We start from the raw sequence: 13,613 nt of genomic DNA on the forward strand, positions 1-13,613 counted from the left end.
CACTGCTTCTGAAATGGTTTGTGCTGGGAAGGCTAGAGCATGCGTGACTGAGATTATTAGAGCTTTTCCATCAACCAGAATTGGGTTAGAATGCAAAAAATCAAGTGAAAATTAGGAAAATATCTCCTTTCTTATATTTCAAAAGCCTGAAAGTAGTTTCTCACATGAGACTGTATTACTGCCAACCCATGGTGGTGGCAGTCTCCCTGGCCTCATTTGTTCTGGTTTCAGTAGTTAGCTGATGTGTGGCACTGGAAAAACTTTTTGGCCTTTTTTTTTGTGGGATATCATGGACACGGTGACTGCAGAAGAGTCCGACTACCTAAGTATTTGGATATCCCTTGTGACTAGATGACAGTGGGGGAGAACTTGTGTGGAGTCACGTTTTGCCTGTGAGTAAGGTGTACTCAAGGAAACTGCATCCAGGAATCAGTTATTCACCTCACTAGGAACTGATTTATATGGAAGATGTTTTCAGGATTAGGTATTTCCATGAGTGGTGGAAATAATGAGGTTTGTTTTCCTGTGGCTTTGTGTCTTGTGGTTAGTTGCATCCTGTGACTGAAGGGGTTTTGCATTAGGTCCTTAGTGCCAGTGGGTTTCCCGGTGCCATGCTTCAGCTGGGCACATGGAGAGTTTCTCTTCCTGTACGTGTGTCTCATTTTCACACCACTGAAGAATCTTAGGACAGCTGAGATGTCAAAAAAAAACCCTTAAAACTGGCCAAAAAATATAAACCAACCTAATTTTAGTTTTCTTTTGAGGCTGATTGACATCTTAGACTGTATTCATTTTTTGTCTGAGACATCAAACTTATCTTGTCAGCTTCTGAGTGATACTGTATCCGAAGTATGTCACCAAATGGTTGCGAAAACGAGTTTCAAAGGAAAACAAATGATATCAAACAATTGGCATAAGACAAAGGATTGAAACTGAAAGGTATCCTTGTAAAATAAAAAATGAAGTCCTTTTTTGTCAAAATGAAAATAGTCATGAGATGCTATTACATCCTTTCTTTTTCCTATTCGTTAGCACTGGAATTTCCTTAGTCCTTCTTAAAACAGTGCATTCTGTTAAAAACAAGATTTATCTATGTTTTGCTTCAGCTCTGCTTTCCTTACAACTTCATATATTTCCTACTGTCACTCTGCCTTTCACAACTTCATGGCAGGGGGGTTGGAACTTGATGATCTTAAGGTCCTTTCCAACCCTAACTATTCTATGATTCTATGGTTCTATGACTTGTGTATCAGGTCTGAAATGCAAGCAGACTGTTTTGGCGATTGAAAGTCAAACAGATCACTTGGGATTTTGGTTTTGTGAATCACCGACTTTGTTTCGTCTTACACTGAATGGCTGATTGAGAAAGTAATATTTTTTGCTAATATACTCTGTTTTTTCTCCCCACTACAATATTTGCTTTGGGGTACGCTTGAAAGTGTATTTGTTTCATTTTATTCTCCTTTTTTAATGATAATGAGACAGTATTAAAAAAAGGAGTTCACTTTTACCACAGCTTTTTCGAGTTCTTCCCTTCACCTCCTATTTCCTATGATCAGGCATGTGCTGTTTCTCTTTTAGACTTTTCCTTCTTCCTACTAGAATAAAACTGCTTGAATTTATTTTTGTTGCTCTAGAGTAAATGAATTTGCCTTGGAAAGGGACATTTCAAGATTTCTGCCTCTTCTGGACTAAAGTCTCTTCACTCGCACTCAGAGCCTTGAATCAGGATGCAGGGGTGGTTTCTTCAGTGTGTGGGCGCTGCTTTTACAAGACATCTGAACATGATGAAAAATACATTTATTTGTACTGTATTTTTCCCCCTTCTGATAGGTATTACATTTACCATGATACAGCTATGAGATACACCAGATGATTATTTTAATTATATGAGTATTGTTAAACTGATGACAGCATTGTTTAGTGCTGCTTTCTGAATATAACGTGAACGTTTTCCTGCTGACTTCACATGCGAGTAGTGAAGGGTGGAATATACTTTTGGTGTACTTTGGCTGGCTTTGGCTGTTTCATCTGCGTACTGTCTTCAGCAGCTTGCATTAAGCATGCGTTTAGAATGGAAGTTTAACTAAATAGAAATAGGTGGAGTTGACTGAACAGATGGGGAAAATGATTCGGGGGAAAGAAAAATAATTGAGATCATCATGCATATTATCTTTATGCCTGTCTTTTGTTATGAATTGTTACCAGAAAGAAATGCCTTTTTAAAATGTGGAGCACTGTGATGTTCTTTAGATGTATTGTTTTGATCACTGTAGTCTGTAATGCAGTATGATCATAATGGCACTGTGTTTTGGTACATTTTCAAAACAGCTTTTAACTTGACCTAAAGTAAAAAGTGTGCTCATTTCCATTCTGTGTTCATCATTAAGGAAAGGGGAAAGCCTTTTTTTCCTGTTTCTTTTGAAGCAAGCATTTTACCGTATTCAAATTATGAGATTTTTATATATATATATATAAAGTAACAATAACAAAAAAGCTAAAGGTGAAATAAGTGCAGTGGCTTTGTACCATTTTTTATAATGCAAAATATAGGACACCCCCCTCCATTTCATTAGCCTCATCGGTCATGTTACTTACTGGTAATAGATTGCTGAAAGTTGGGTATTGGTTTTCTGTGGTTTCAAGAACAAAAAAAGGGGGGTAGGGGGGGAAGTTTTGGCTTCTGTTCCAAGAGTTAAATAAAGACCTTATTTAGAGTTGGAATTGCAGCTTCCAATATTTCTCTTTAACTTTCCAAGCTTAGAAACGACATCCTTCTCCTCATGGGCAGACTTTTATTTCTGTCAGTATAAATGCAGGCCATTGGTGAGAAGTTCTCTCAAATGGCCTTATCGCCAGAAGATCTTTTTTCCCTTAGTAAAGAAAAGCTTGCATTATAATTTGATCAATCTTCTTTTGTGCTGAATTTATTTGCGTAAACCAGAATCTAGAACAGGGTAAATACGATGACTGTCATGAAATGCAACGTTATTTATCACAGGGGCACACTGCAGTCGGTTTTAAGACTGGTTTTATAACATCAGGACCACAAGAAAAGTAACTCCAGTCTCCAGTTAAAAATGCCTGTAAGCGTTTTCACCTGATAGATTTGCTGTGGATATGGGTTATTTTTTATGGTCTAACTAGTTTTGGTAGGTAATTTATTCTGGATATACGTATATATTTATATATAATTTCCCCAGATTTCTGAAAATACCCAGTGTGAAGTGATTGTCGGTGTAGAACAGTATTCAGACTGTTCTTTTAGACGGCCCTGGAAAGCAGGCGTGTAAGTGCACCGACAGCTGCTGGCTCCTACGCTGAAGTAGCGAGCCCGAGGGTGCAGAAGGGTGTAGGCAGGAGGTTCAAGCCCCGTTGTTCGATTTGCACCCCCTAACCTCTCCAGGTTTGTGCAAACAGCCCGAGGATCCTGTTGATTTCCTAGCTTCGCACGCTTTAACTTCTCCAGAGTGATGTTCCAAGCTTTCCCGTTAGCCTTTGGAAACCGTGAGCAGCAGCGCGGAGCGGGAGGCTGGCGTCCGGAGGTGCGCGGGTGCCGGCGGGGCTGCGGCCGATGCGGGCTTGGTCCTGCGGCTGGAGGGCAGGTGAGCAGCAGCGGGGAGGGATGGGGGACACCCAGGCGAAGGCCAGTGCGGGAGCTCCCTCCTTTCCTCCCTCCCTCCCTCCCTCTCGGAGCCTGCGGGCCGGTACCGATCAAACGGCGCAGCGAGGTGCTGCGCTCCTCCGCAGAGCTGACCGCTCCCCCGGCCCCTCGCAGCGTGACCCCGGCGGGGTTCAGGCCCGTTTGCCAGCCGTGGGGCTGCCGCAAAACACGCGGCAGGTTTCCCCGGGGGTGAGGGCATCCGTCGGGGATGGGCAGGCGCTGCGGTCCCAGCACGGGAGTGTGTATTGGAGGAGTACCGCGGGGCGTCTGACCCGTCTAAGCCTGCCCCTCACAGCTCGGCCGGGCCGCCGTGGGCAGGCAAAGCCCCTCTGGCGGCGGCGGGATTCCGCTGGGTTTCCTCCCTTGCCAGGGGGCCACGGGCTTGCCTCGGGGTGTGGGATGGGTAGGGCAGTGTTTCAGGTAACACTTTGCCCCCCCTGTTAATAGTAGTCTTAGTGCTACTCGAGAGCGATGGGGAGGCGCGGGTCCAAGCGCAGCACGGCCGTCTTGTCTAGGTCGGATCGGCACACTCCAGCTCCTCGGGCATCCCCGGTCGTCCCGTCCCGTCCCGTCCCGTCCCGTCCCGACGCCGGGAGCGGCGCGGGCGGCTCGGCAGGTGGCGCTGTTCCTTCAGCGCGGCCCCTTGCTGTGCCGGGCCAGGCTGGGCTGCGCCTCTGCCAGCGACCCTCGCCCTCGGGCATCGAGGGATGTGGGCTCTGCGCGGCACCTTTTGGCTCCCGCATGGCTGGGCTTGCCGTGTCCTTTTAGGCGTGCCGCCAGCGCCAGAGCATAGCAAGTATTGCAGGTCCTCGTTCGCTTTGAGTAGGTGTTAGGGTGAAATGAGTGTTTCCTACTTGTGTTCTGCTTTTAATCAGCGGCTGAGCTCTATGAAGGATATGCTGGGGTTAAGGGCTCCTTGCACTGTGTATAGATACTATCTTATACATAATATGGTGATGAAATCTGTGAGTTTTACTCGGTGACATTTGGTCCTTGCATCTGTGTGTTAGTTTTCCCTGCCGAACTGCTGTTCCTCGATGTCTCTCAGGCTAGAACTTCATTTCCAGCTGTTGGATTTGCAGAGGCCCCCAAGGATAATTAAGACACGCAGAATGATTGCTAGTTGTCTGTTAGCGCAAGTACATATGGATGAGTGCTGAGCTGCTATGTGGTTTGTGTGCCGTGAGGTTGAGACAAGTAGGGGCAGTCAACACCATGCCTCCTCAAGTGCCTGACAATTGATTTTACTTAGACTCCAGGGAAAAAGATTGAATCACTTTATGTTCTTATTTTTAAACCAAATTAAAACCTAACCCCAAAGTGAACCTTTTAAATTGACAGGACGGTTGCTGTTTACAGTAGCTGAAGTTTAATTTCTGAATTGGATGTCAACATTCACATAGAGTGCTTTTGGCATAGAAAAGCTATGGAATCGTAGGAATTAGTATCCTTCATCAGTTGTTAATCTTAGAACATTACAGGTAGATTTTGACCACCAGTTCTTTAATTCTAAGTGCCTGCTTAGACTTGATTGACAATGACAAAAAACTGTGGTGAATTAACTTCTTTCAAGTTCTGATGTTGCCCAAAAATTATGATTGATGGGAGGGGTTGATGATGCCAATGTTGGTTATGGATCAGGCTGCAGAAAGGCATAAATCTGAATCTAGTTTTCACTTGGAATCTTTTTCGGAGTTTGATACTGAAATGCATCTCTGTTTCGGGGATGTAGGTTATCAGAGAAATAATAAAGTGGTGCTTAAAACAGTTTCCAGGAGATCATCGAGTCCATCCAATTGCTAGACTATTGCTAACATCGTATCAGGTCAGCAGCAGTGGTTTTGGATAATGAAGGGAGCACCAGAAGATGGAGATACCAGAGCCTCTCCAGGCAGCCTGTTTCAGTTCTGCACACCCTTCTTGTGGACAGAATTTTGCCTGATACCTAATCTGAATGTCTCAAGACACAGTTTGTGGCTGTTTCCTCTTCTTACAGCAGCTGCTTCTATCGAGGAGAGGTTGACTGTGTTAAGTCCCTTTCAAGTTGTTGCTTCATCTGGGAAACTGATCAAGTGGTTTTTGTATGGAAGCAGTTCACAAGCCACAGTATATTTTATTTTACATTGCTTTTACCACCCAGGGGTTTGACAAGTAGAAGCTAAATGGGTTCTGGAGGAGTTGCTGAAAAGAGAAGATAACAGCGTACTGTGGCTTTCTTCTCCACGGCTCTAAAAATGAGAAGTCTTGTCCGACACTAGTTTTGTTATCCAAAAGACATGGGAGACATGGAGACATGTTTGTCTAGAATCTAGATGTTTTCAAGGCCTTTTCCAAACTTAAGAGCTTTTTCCATGGTAGCAGAAAATGTGAAACTCCTGTTTTTTGCCCAAAGGGGGTATTTCATTTATTTAAGGTGCGGTGGCAGGAGCGCTGTTTGGATTTGAGTGAGTTTTATTTGTTTTCATCTTTTTTAAAGGCAGACAGGTTACCTGAGGTTGGATAGGGCATAAAAAAAGAGGAGAAGGGTAAGGAAGCAGTGGCAGCTGAAGATGAGAACTCAGTAGTATTTGGCTTCTGCAGGAGGGAGAGAGGGATTAACTCCTACCTTCCCTGTTACTTTGACTCCTTCCTTTTTGCAGAGATGGATTCAATGACATTCATGCCTGTTGTCCGTTCAAAAGTCTGCCTTTGTGAACCTCTGTGTTTACCAGAAGCTCAAGCAAACAGGAATCTCACTTTTACACTCTCCATCTGATGTTAAGGCAGAGTTAAAATCCCAACCAGAACTTCCGAAGTTCATTTTCTTCCCGGCCATGTAGTTTGGTACATAACGTGCAATGCGTTCCATCAAACTTATGGGACGTGTAACCTGGCAAATCAAACTGCTACTGGAACTTGAGCATTTACGGTCCTTGATACCCTTGTGTTACCTGTTTAACTTTCACTAATATGTTTGTGTCACTTTATTAATAAACGTAATGTATCCATGATGGTGATTTAATTTTGCTCTAAAACCTGGTAACGTTTGAACTGTAGAGCATTTCTATAGAAGTGCTTTAGCCTGAAGAAATGTTTGGAGGGAAAGCAGAGCCACGCGTCTCCTGATGGCACTGTAATTCAGCAGCATATATTCAGAAGTGAATGGTTTTCAGATTAGAACATCCTCTTAAAATGAAAACATCCAGAGGGGTGAACGTTAGTAAGATTGGTAGAAAAAGTACTGTGTGGATGAAGGACAGGAGTGGTGAAGTAGGGCACAAAATAAGTGTGCAGCCCAGGTGGAAACTTTCCTATGTGACTGAATTGCCAGGGTGGTAGGACTCCTGAATGATTATTGTCTTGTAGAATGGGAATTAACTGGAGGGATCTCCAATGTATTCATGTGACTAACAGAGGTATTCGCTTTACAGCACAGAGGATAGGATTTGATGGACAGACAACAGTTACCAAATCTTGGAGCAAACCACTTACTGAATGTCAGTACTGTCACATCTTCAGTTTACGCAGTGCTTTAAGAGAAGGCTGTATGCTCTGTCTTGTGCTGTAGATTACGGACTACCCCATTTCTGAGTTCCGAAACTGAGCGAACGGAGAACACTTTGGAACTACAAAGTAAACGCCGAGACTTGGTGTGCCTAAGAGTTTAGGGAAGCGAATAGACACGTGGCATACTACATCTTGAAAATTAGGTTGTTGCATGTGACTGCACTAGTGCAGTGTCTTGATTTAGAAGGTGGAGGGCAGCATTAAACTCATAGAGCTATCTTGGTTAAACCACTATTAATAAAGATGCAAAACGAAAGGCCTGCAATTTGTGTTATATAGGATGCAATGTAGTGGCTTTGAGGACTGAATAAAGAAAATACAGTTTTACTGACTGGAAGTTATGCTTTGATCTGAAGAATGGCAGGTGTCTATATAGAAGGTGTAAAATAGTAATATTATTTGTTATTAGTAATATAATCTGTATTAAGTGTATAATCTGTGTTATGTCTTCTTAAAAACAAAAAGAATTCACCATCGGAGCAAAGAAGTATCTGAACTGAAGGTATGCCCTTGGCCTCTTGCAATGACTGATGTACTAAAGTTTACAGGATTATGTCTGCCATCCTATTTTATGTTAAATATAAAATGTATATGTAACTGTTTCTGACCTGTTTGGAAGTGAACCTTTTCAAACCATATGCATTCTAAGTGGTGCATGTTAGAGGTGTTTACAAACACTGGCCAAATGTGATGTAGGTTTGTTTAACCTGGTTTACTTAGTTGGGCTAAAGGCAGTGCTGTGACCAAAATGAAACAAGTTTTGGCATGGCCACTTGCAATGTGTTTTAGTTAGAAATCAAGTTCATTTAGCAACTAGGGCATTGCTTTTTTTCCTCTTTGGTTATGCCTTGTTTAAGAAAAAACGATTTAAATACAGAGATTCAAATCTCCTATTTGCATTCTCCTGTAAAACAGCGATTTTGAATTAAAACCTTACAAGGTCTTTTCAGTTTATTTGCCTGTTCAAATTCAGCAAAAGGAACTCATCCAGGAAAGAGCAAGGAAACAGACAAGAAACAGTCTGCTTATAATTTCTGTTCTTTATTTTACTATAAAACTATAAAAGGGGGTGAGTGGATGAGAAGAATAAAGCTGCAAGTGGTAGCATTCCATTCAGCTTACCTTTTTACTGCTAAATTCCTGTCTGTGTTTCTTGCCAGTGAATGCTTTGGTCCAGTAGTTTCTTCTTGTTACCTATAATGAGATGCTACCAATTCCATGGAGGATTTTGCTGGATATAGTTCAGTGCCAGGCCCGGAGGCTCCTGAAGCCCTTGCAGGGTAGCAATAGAGTAAGAGTCTTCTCCAGTGCTCTGCTGAATTAACCATGTGTGTTCTCAGAGTTAAGCAAGTGTGTTCTGGAAGAATGTCATTTATATTGCCTTATACCTGAGATGCTCTTGAGCTGATTTGGTGACCTTCTGTCCAAGGCAAGATCCTGTAGAGTGTGTTGTCAGTGCAAGGATGTTCTTCAGCTGAGGTGTTGGTACACGTCTCTGGAATACGTATATAGAGAGACATGCTTCTGGACATGGTATTACTAAAAATTATGGTAACATATAATTTAAAAAATGGCCATTTTCAACGTTAGAGTATTAGAATTGAATCCTGCCATGTTTAGTTTGATCCATTAAGGAAATAGGTTTTAATAATCCTGATAAAAAATCTGATTTTTTCCACCCATCCCTAATAATTTCTGAGGACTTTCTCTCTGATTGCAGCCACATTTGACTGGAGGGAGCCAGGCAGCTGGGGTCTCAAACATACTTCATTCCTATGTTTCATGTAAGAAGGACTTAGTTTTCTGAGTAACCCCACTTAAGCTTTAGTTATTAACCATTGCAGTCTATACATGCAGGACAGCCATTATAAATATCCAGTTCAGGAGAATCATTCAGATAAAGCTCTGCATTCCTGGAGCTAATATTGTATAAGCACCAGGTAAAAATCTGTATGAAGCCAGGCTTCCTTACTTCTCACATGCATAGGAATTACATGATTCTAGCAAGTTTCCTTTGGCTTTGGAGGGCTTCTAAAGCGTGGTATATGAGGTACAATGTCAAACGATAAGTATGACCACACAGAGGATATACACCTCTATTTTAGTGCATAAAACCAAAGTATGTGGATAGAATTTAAAAGGCCTTAGAAATGCCTCTATGTTTGAAAGTTGATGTTTATATTCCTAGCAGTTAAAATCCTTCAGAAAATCTCAAGCGCGTGATTCTGCGTTTGAGGGCAGTGCCTTAGGGATAGATGTTCATGCTCACTGTGTTTTCCACTGAAAGGTGATTCTCCATCCTAGTAAAAAATTACATTAACAGTATTTGAACGTTAGCAAAACCAGCTGTTAAAGATACAGAAGAAAGGGATCTGGGAGTAAAATATTGGAAGTGGGAGTGGGAAGTAAACAACTGCTTCTGAATATCCATACATGATGCACTCGTTTGATCTTGGATATACCAGATGACAAGGTCATAGAATCATAGAGTGGTTAGGGTTGGAAAGGACCTTAGGATCATCCAGTTCCAACCCCCTGCCATGGGCAGGGACACCTTGCACTAGCCATGTCACTCAAGACTCCATCCAAACTGACCTTGAACACTTCCAGGGATGGAGCATTCACAGCTTCCTTGGGCAGCCCATTCCAGGTAGTCTCTGCTTGGTGGTCTCTGCTTCCTAGCAAGGGACATCGGAATCCTTACTGTAACTGACATAGTTCCTTCCCATCTGAATGCTTTTAACAATGTGGAGTAGTTGAAAAAGTTTATGTGGAAAACCAGAGGGATGTAAATGATGGAGGGTGAGGTAAAGGATGCTGAAAGAGTTACCCTGGTAAATTTCCTGAACTTAATTCTTAGCAGGAGACAGAATCACTTGTATCCTAGCAAGTCTATCACTTTGGGCTGAGCTCTAGGGTTCATAGTGTACTGAAGTTGTTGTTAACCTACCTGTGAACCCATTTTAGGCACAGAAGTTGTGTGTTGCATTTGCATTCGAACTAACAGTAAAATATAGCTTCATGAAAGTAATGCTCCTGCACTAAACATGACAAAGAGACTACTTAATGTAGTCTTTTCCTTTTCTTTTGTCCACCTCTGTCATCCTAGATGTGAGTAGTGTTTTGTAAATGCAACAAACTGAAATGAATATAAACTGTTGCATTTTGGCACTGCATTTTGCGCTAGACTTTCAAGGGGATAAAGTCATGCCTGAAAAGGACAGAGGTGAAATAAGCGTCTGAAGAGAAATCTTTGGTTCAAAACAGCTATAAATGCCATGGTTGTGAAGATAGAATGAAGACAGAAGTGCAAAAAGCAATCGCTGGTGGCTGGTGTGAGCGATGCGCATGGTATACTAGGCAAATGTGAAGGTTATGGAATGATGAATGGCAATATTAAAATGATCATAAGGCAAAATAAATAGTAAAGATGTATTATTATTGGAGAGAGAATGGGCCAATAAAGAAAAGAAACAAGTGAAGAATCTTAGAAATAACCAAGACTAATTTAATTAACATTGAATTTGCATAAAATCAAAATTAATGAATTGTTATATATGGCTTTCCAGCCATGTGGCCACTGACTCCCACCTGATATAGTAGTTGAACAACAGATGACTGAAAAGTTACATACATTTAATACTGTATTTAAGCTTTTCTGTGTCTAAATACATACATCCCTATTTCATAGCCTTGCAGTACATCTTGTATGAGAGCTGTGTGAGTCTTGCCAATTTTGATTTATAATGAATTTGTTTAATGAATTAATTTTTAGGTGCTTTCAACCGTAGATTGTTTCAGGAACACCGACGAGAAAACCCTAAAATGAAGTAATTAATTAAGTGTATACGTTGTGAAAATTAATTTCTTTGCCCAAATTGACTCTGACAGAGACAAAAAGATGATATGGTCAGAGCTGTGAAAAGGACTGGGTGTTAGAACATAGCACAGAGCTTGCATGTATAACAGGTATTACTACATCAGTCTCTCCAGGCAGGAATTGATTGAATCCAGTTGGCTATGGAAAATTGCTATTTGGGGTGTTTTTAAGACTTTTTAATTCTCTTTCTTGTTTTGTGAATGGGAAGGCTTTTCTGTGGATGCAGGGAATTGACATGAAGCATTCTGTTAATTTAAAAGGTATCATGTCTTCCATGCAGGTAGCATCTTTTGTCCGTCAAAAGTAAGTCTGTCAAACAGCATCTCCCTTTAGGAGTGTGGTATGATGATGAATTCTGACCTTAGCAGTAGGTCACAAAACTTGGTAAATGTGAGTCTAGTTCTCACACTTAGTTAAGCCTTCCATGTTTATGCTGGGAGGCAATGAAGAAGGGAGAGAGCAAGAACCGAGTATGCAGGGAAAGGGTGTATGCAATTTGCAGGCATACAGGCTGCTTTTGTAGGGAATTTGCTAAGGTGGTGCTAAGATTTGGGTTCTGTGGGAGTTCATTCTCTGTGGATTTTCGCTTTATTGGGTATGTGTGTTACGTACACACGTGAGAATGACTTACTCCATCATTAAAAGTATTATTTTAGGATTATAACCTGAATGAAATCGATTGCATCATGGACTCCTAAGTTCTCTCTTTCCTGCCCCTTTTTCTGCTTCAGGTACCTAGTCCTCAAGAAGGTGAAGTTTCTGCTCTTGAATTTCTGAAATCAGAACCTTGATCTGCAAGGGGAACTTCTGTCTTTTTTTTTTTTTTTTTTACTTTTTTTACTTTTTTATTTTTTAAGATTTATTTATTTTTAATACAATTTCCAATTTAGGACTTTGGATTCAAGCATCTGAGCCCATCTGACTTTGTTCATATATACTACATAGCTCCTTTTCTGTTTGACTGATGTGCTGGGTTGGTGAAAGGTCTCTCACAGCTGTGGCATACTTACTTTATTGTGAGGGTGGGAACACCAGCAGGCGTCATGGTTCAACAGGAGTCTCAGGTGCCAGCAAGCTCACAATTTGCTCAATTTCCTTTGAGAACAGGCTTTTTCTTGTTTCCCATTTGTGTTTTGACGGTGGTTTGTGTCAGAAGCCATAGTCCTGTCCTGTTTGTAAATACCATTGTTCTAGTAGTGTAAGTGTGAAAGAAAAAGCTGTTCTTCAAGCTGCTGATGGCCATGACTGGCAGCCAGTACACACAGTCCTGTGAAGTTGGCAGAAGGCAGCTCTACATAGAGGGTTTTTATTTCCAGCTCTGGAAGTACAGGTAAGCTTTTGGGAGCCCATAGTCCCTGATTCAGTAATTGGATGAAATCAGTATCAGGGAAATAGAATATTTGCATCATTTACATGATAGTAAATCAGTGTTAAGAAGTATTTTCTGCTCATCAGCTGACCTTTTGGTGCTCACTGCCATATACCAACACATTAGCTCTACTTTCCTATTAGGAATTCCCCATTGGAAAATGAGCTGTTACTAATAATTTAAAAACAACAATAATATTCCATCCCCCAAGTCTGTGAGCTTGGTTGTAGCTTATGGTATTCAGTTAAAAATGATGTATTGAATTATCTGGATTATATGGCACTAAACCCAAAAGTACCTTACAGGTCACAGGTTTTTATCATTGCAGTCTTCCTTACACATCTTTTTGTCATGTAAGCATCTCCATGTTTTGGTTGGGGGTTTTTTAAGTGCATACAAACTAATTTCAACAAGAATCTTCTAAAAGAACAGGAAGTGTGCATACTTTTTCATGAACTGATATTTCTGATGCTAAGCAGTGTGCTAGTATATCGAAGTAGCCAAATGCAGTGGATGTAACTTGTACTGGTCTTGCTAAAGGTTGGTATGTGGAACTAGTTTCACTGACCATTCTGTGGACTGACAGCATAGGTCTTCCAGTGGTGTTAAAGTAAATCCATTTATGTACGAAAGTCATGCATCAGAATGTGCCTTTGACTGATAGGTAATTTGCAATGAGTTTTTCTAGGGCTTCAGCACAGTTTCAATGGCAGCTATAATCATAGTGTTGGAAGGGAATATGTGTGTGCTTTAGGGTTTGGGGTTTTTCAGTTGTTTTCCTCTTTGATTGAAACATTCATAGGAAATTCTTTGGATGCAAACCTGATCTCAATTTGGCTACTTTTTACTGTAGCATTAGTATGCTGCTTTCAGAGGAACAGCTCTTACATACTGTGGTTATATTACTATATAACCAGAATAAATGCTTATTTTACAGTATTAATGAAATCACATTTCCTTCCCAGACAATGACTAAATCTAAGTGGCTGAAAGTGTAGTAACAGCTAGAATCATAGCTTAATGAAGTTTTGCTCTATTTATATCAGGCTGATTTTACAGGTTTGATTATTCTTACAACTAAGAAACATCTTCCCCCGCACACCTTTGTCGAAGGCGTAGGCATGTGGTTCATTAACATGAAGTAGTGCTGCTTC

General features: G+C 41.3%; 1 protein-coding gene across 3 annotated transcripts in view; it reads left to right on the forward strand.

The window, feature by feature from the left end:
* EPHA3 (EPH receptor A3) overlaps nt 1-13,613 on the forward strand; it is a 216,187-nt gene that overhangs the window by 21,716 nt on the left and 180,858 nt on the right. The window contains exon 1 of one of the 3 annotated variants that reach the window (XM_062623996.1): nt 12,222-12,420. The exons of the other annotated variants lie outside the window; for them this stretch is intronic. The gene's annotated coding sequence lies outside the window, so the exon portion shown is untranslated. Of the gene's footprint in view, nt 1-12,221; nt 12,421-13,613 lie in introns of those variants that run through there. 3 annotated transcript variants of the gene reach the window in all.

Source organism: Pezoporus occidentalis, unplaced genomic scaffold (assembly GCF_034315485.1).
Source record: "Pezoporus occidentalis ecotype Australia unplaced genomic scaffold, CSIRO_AGI_Poc_V1 ctg26, whole genome shotgun sequence".
Classification (NCBI taxonomy): Eukaryota; Metazoa; Chordata; class Aves; order Psittaciformes; family Psittacidae; genus Pezoporus; species Pezoporus occidentalis.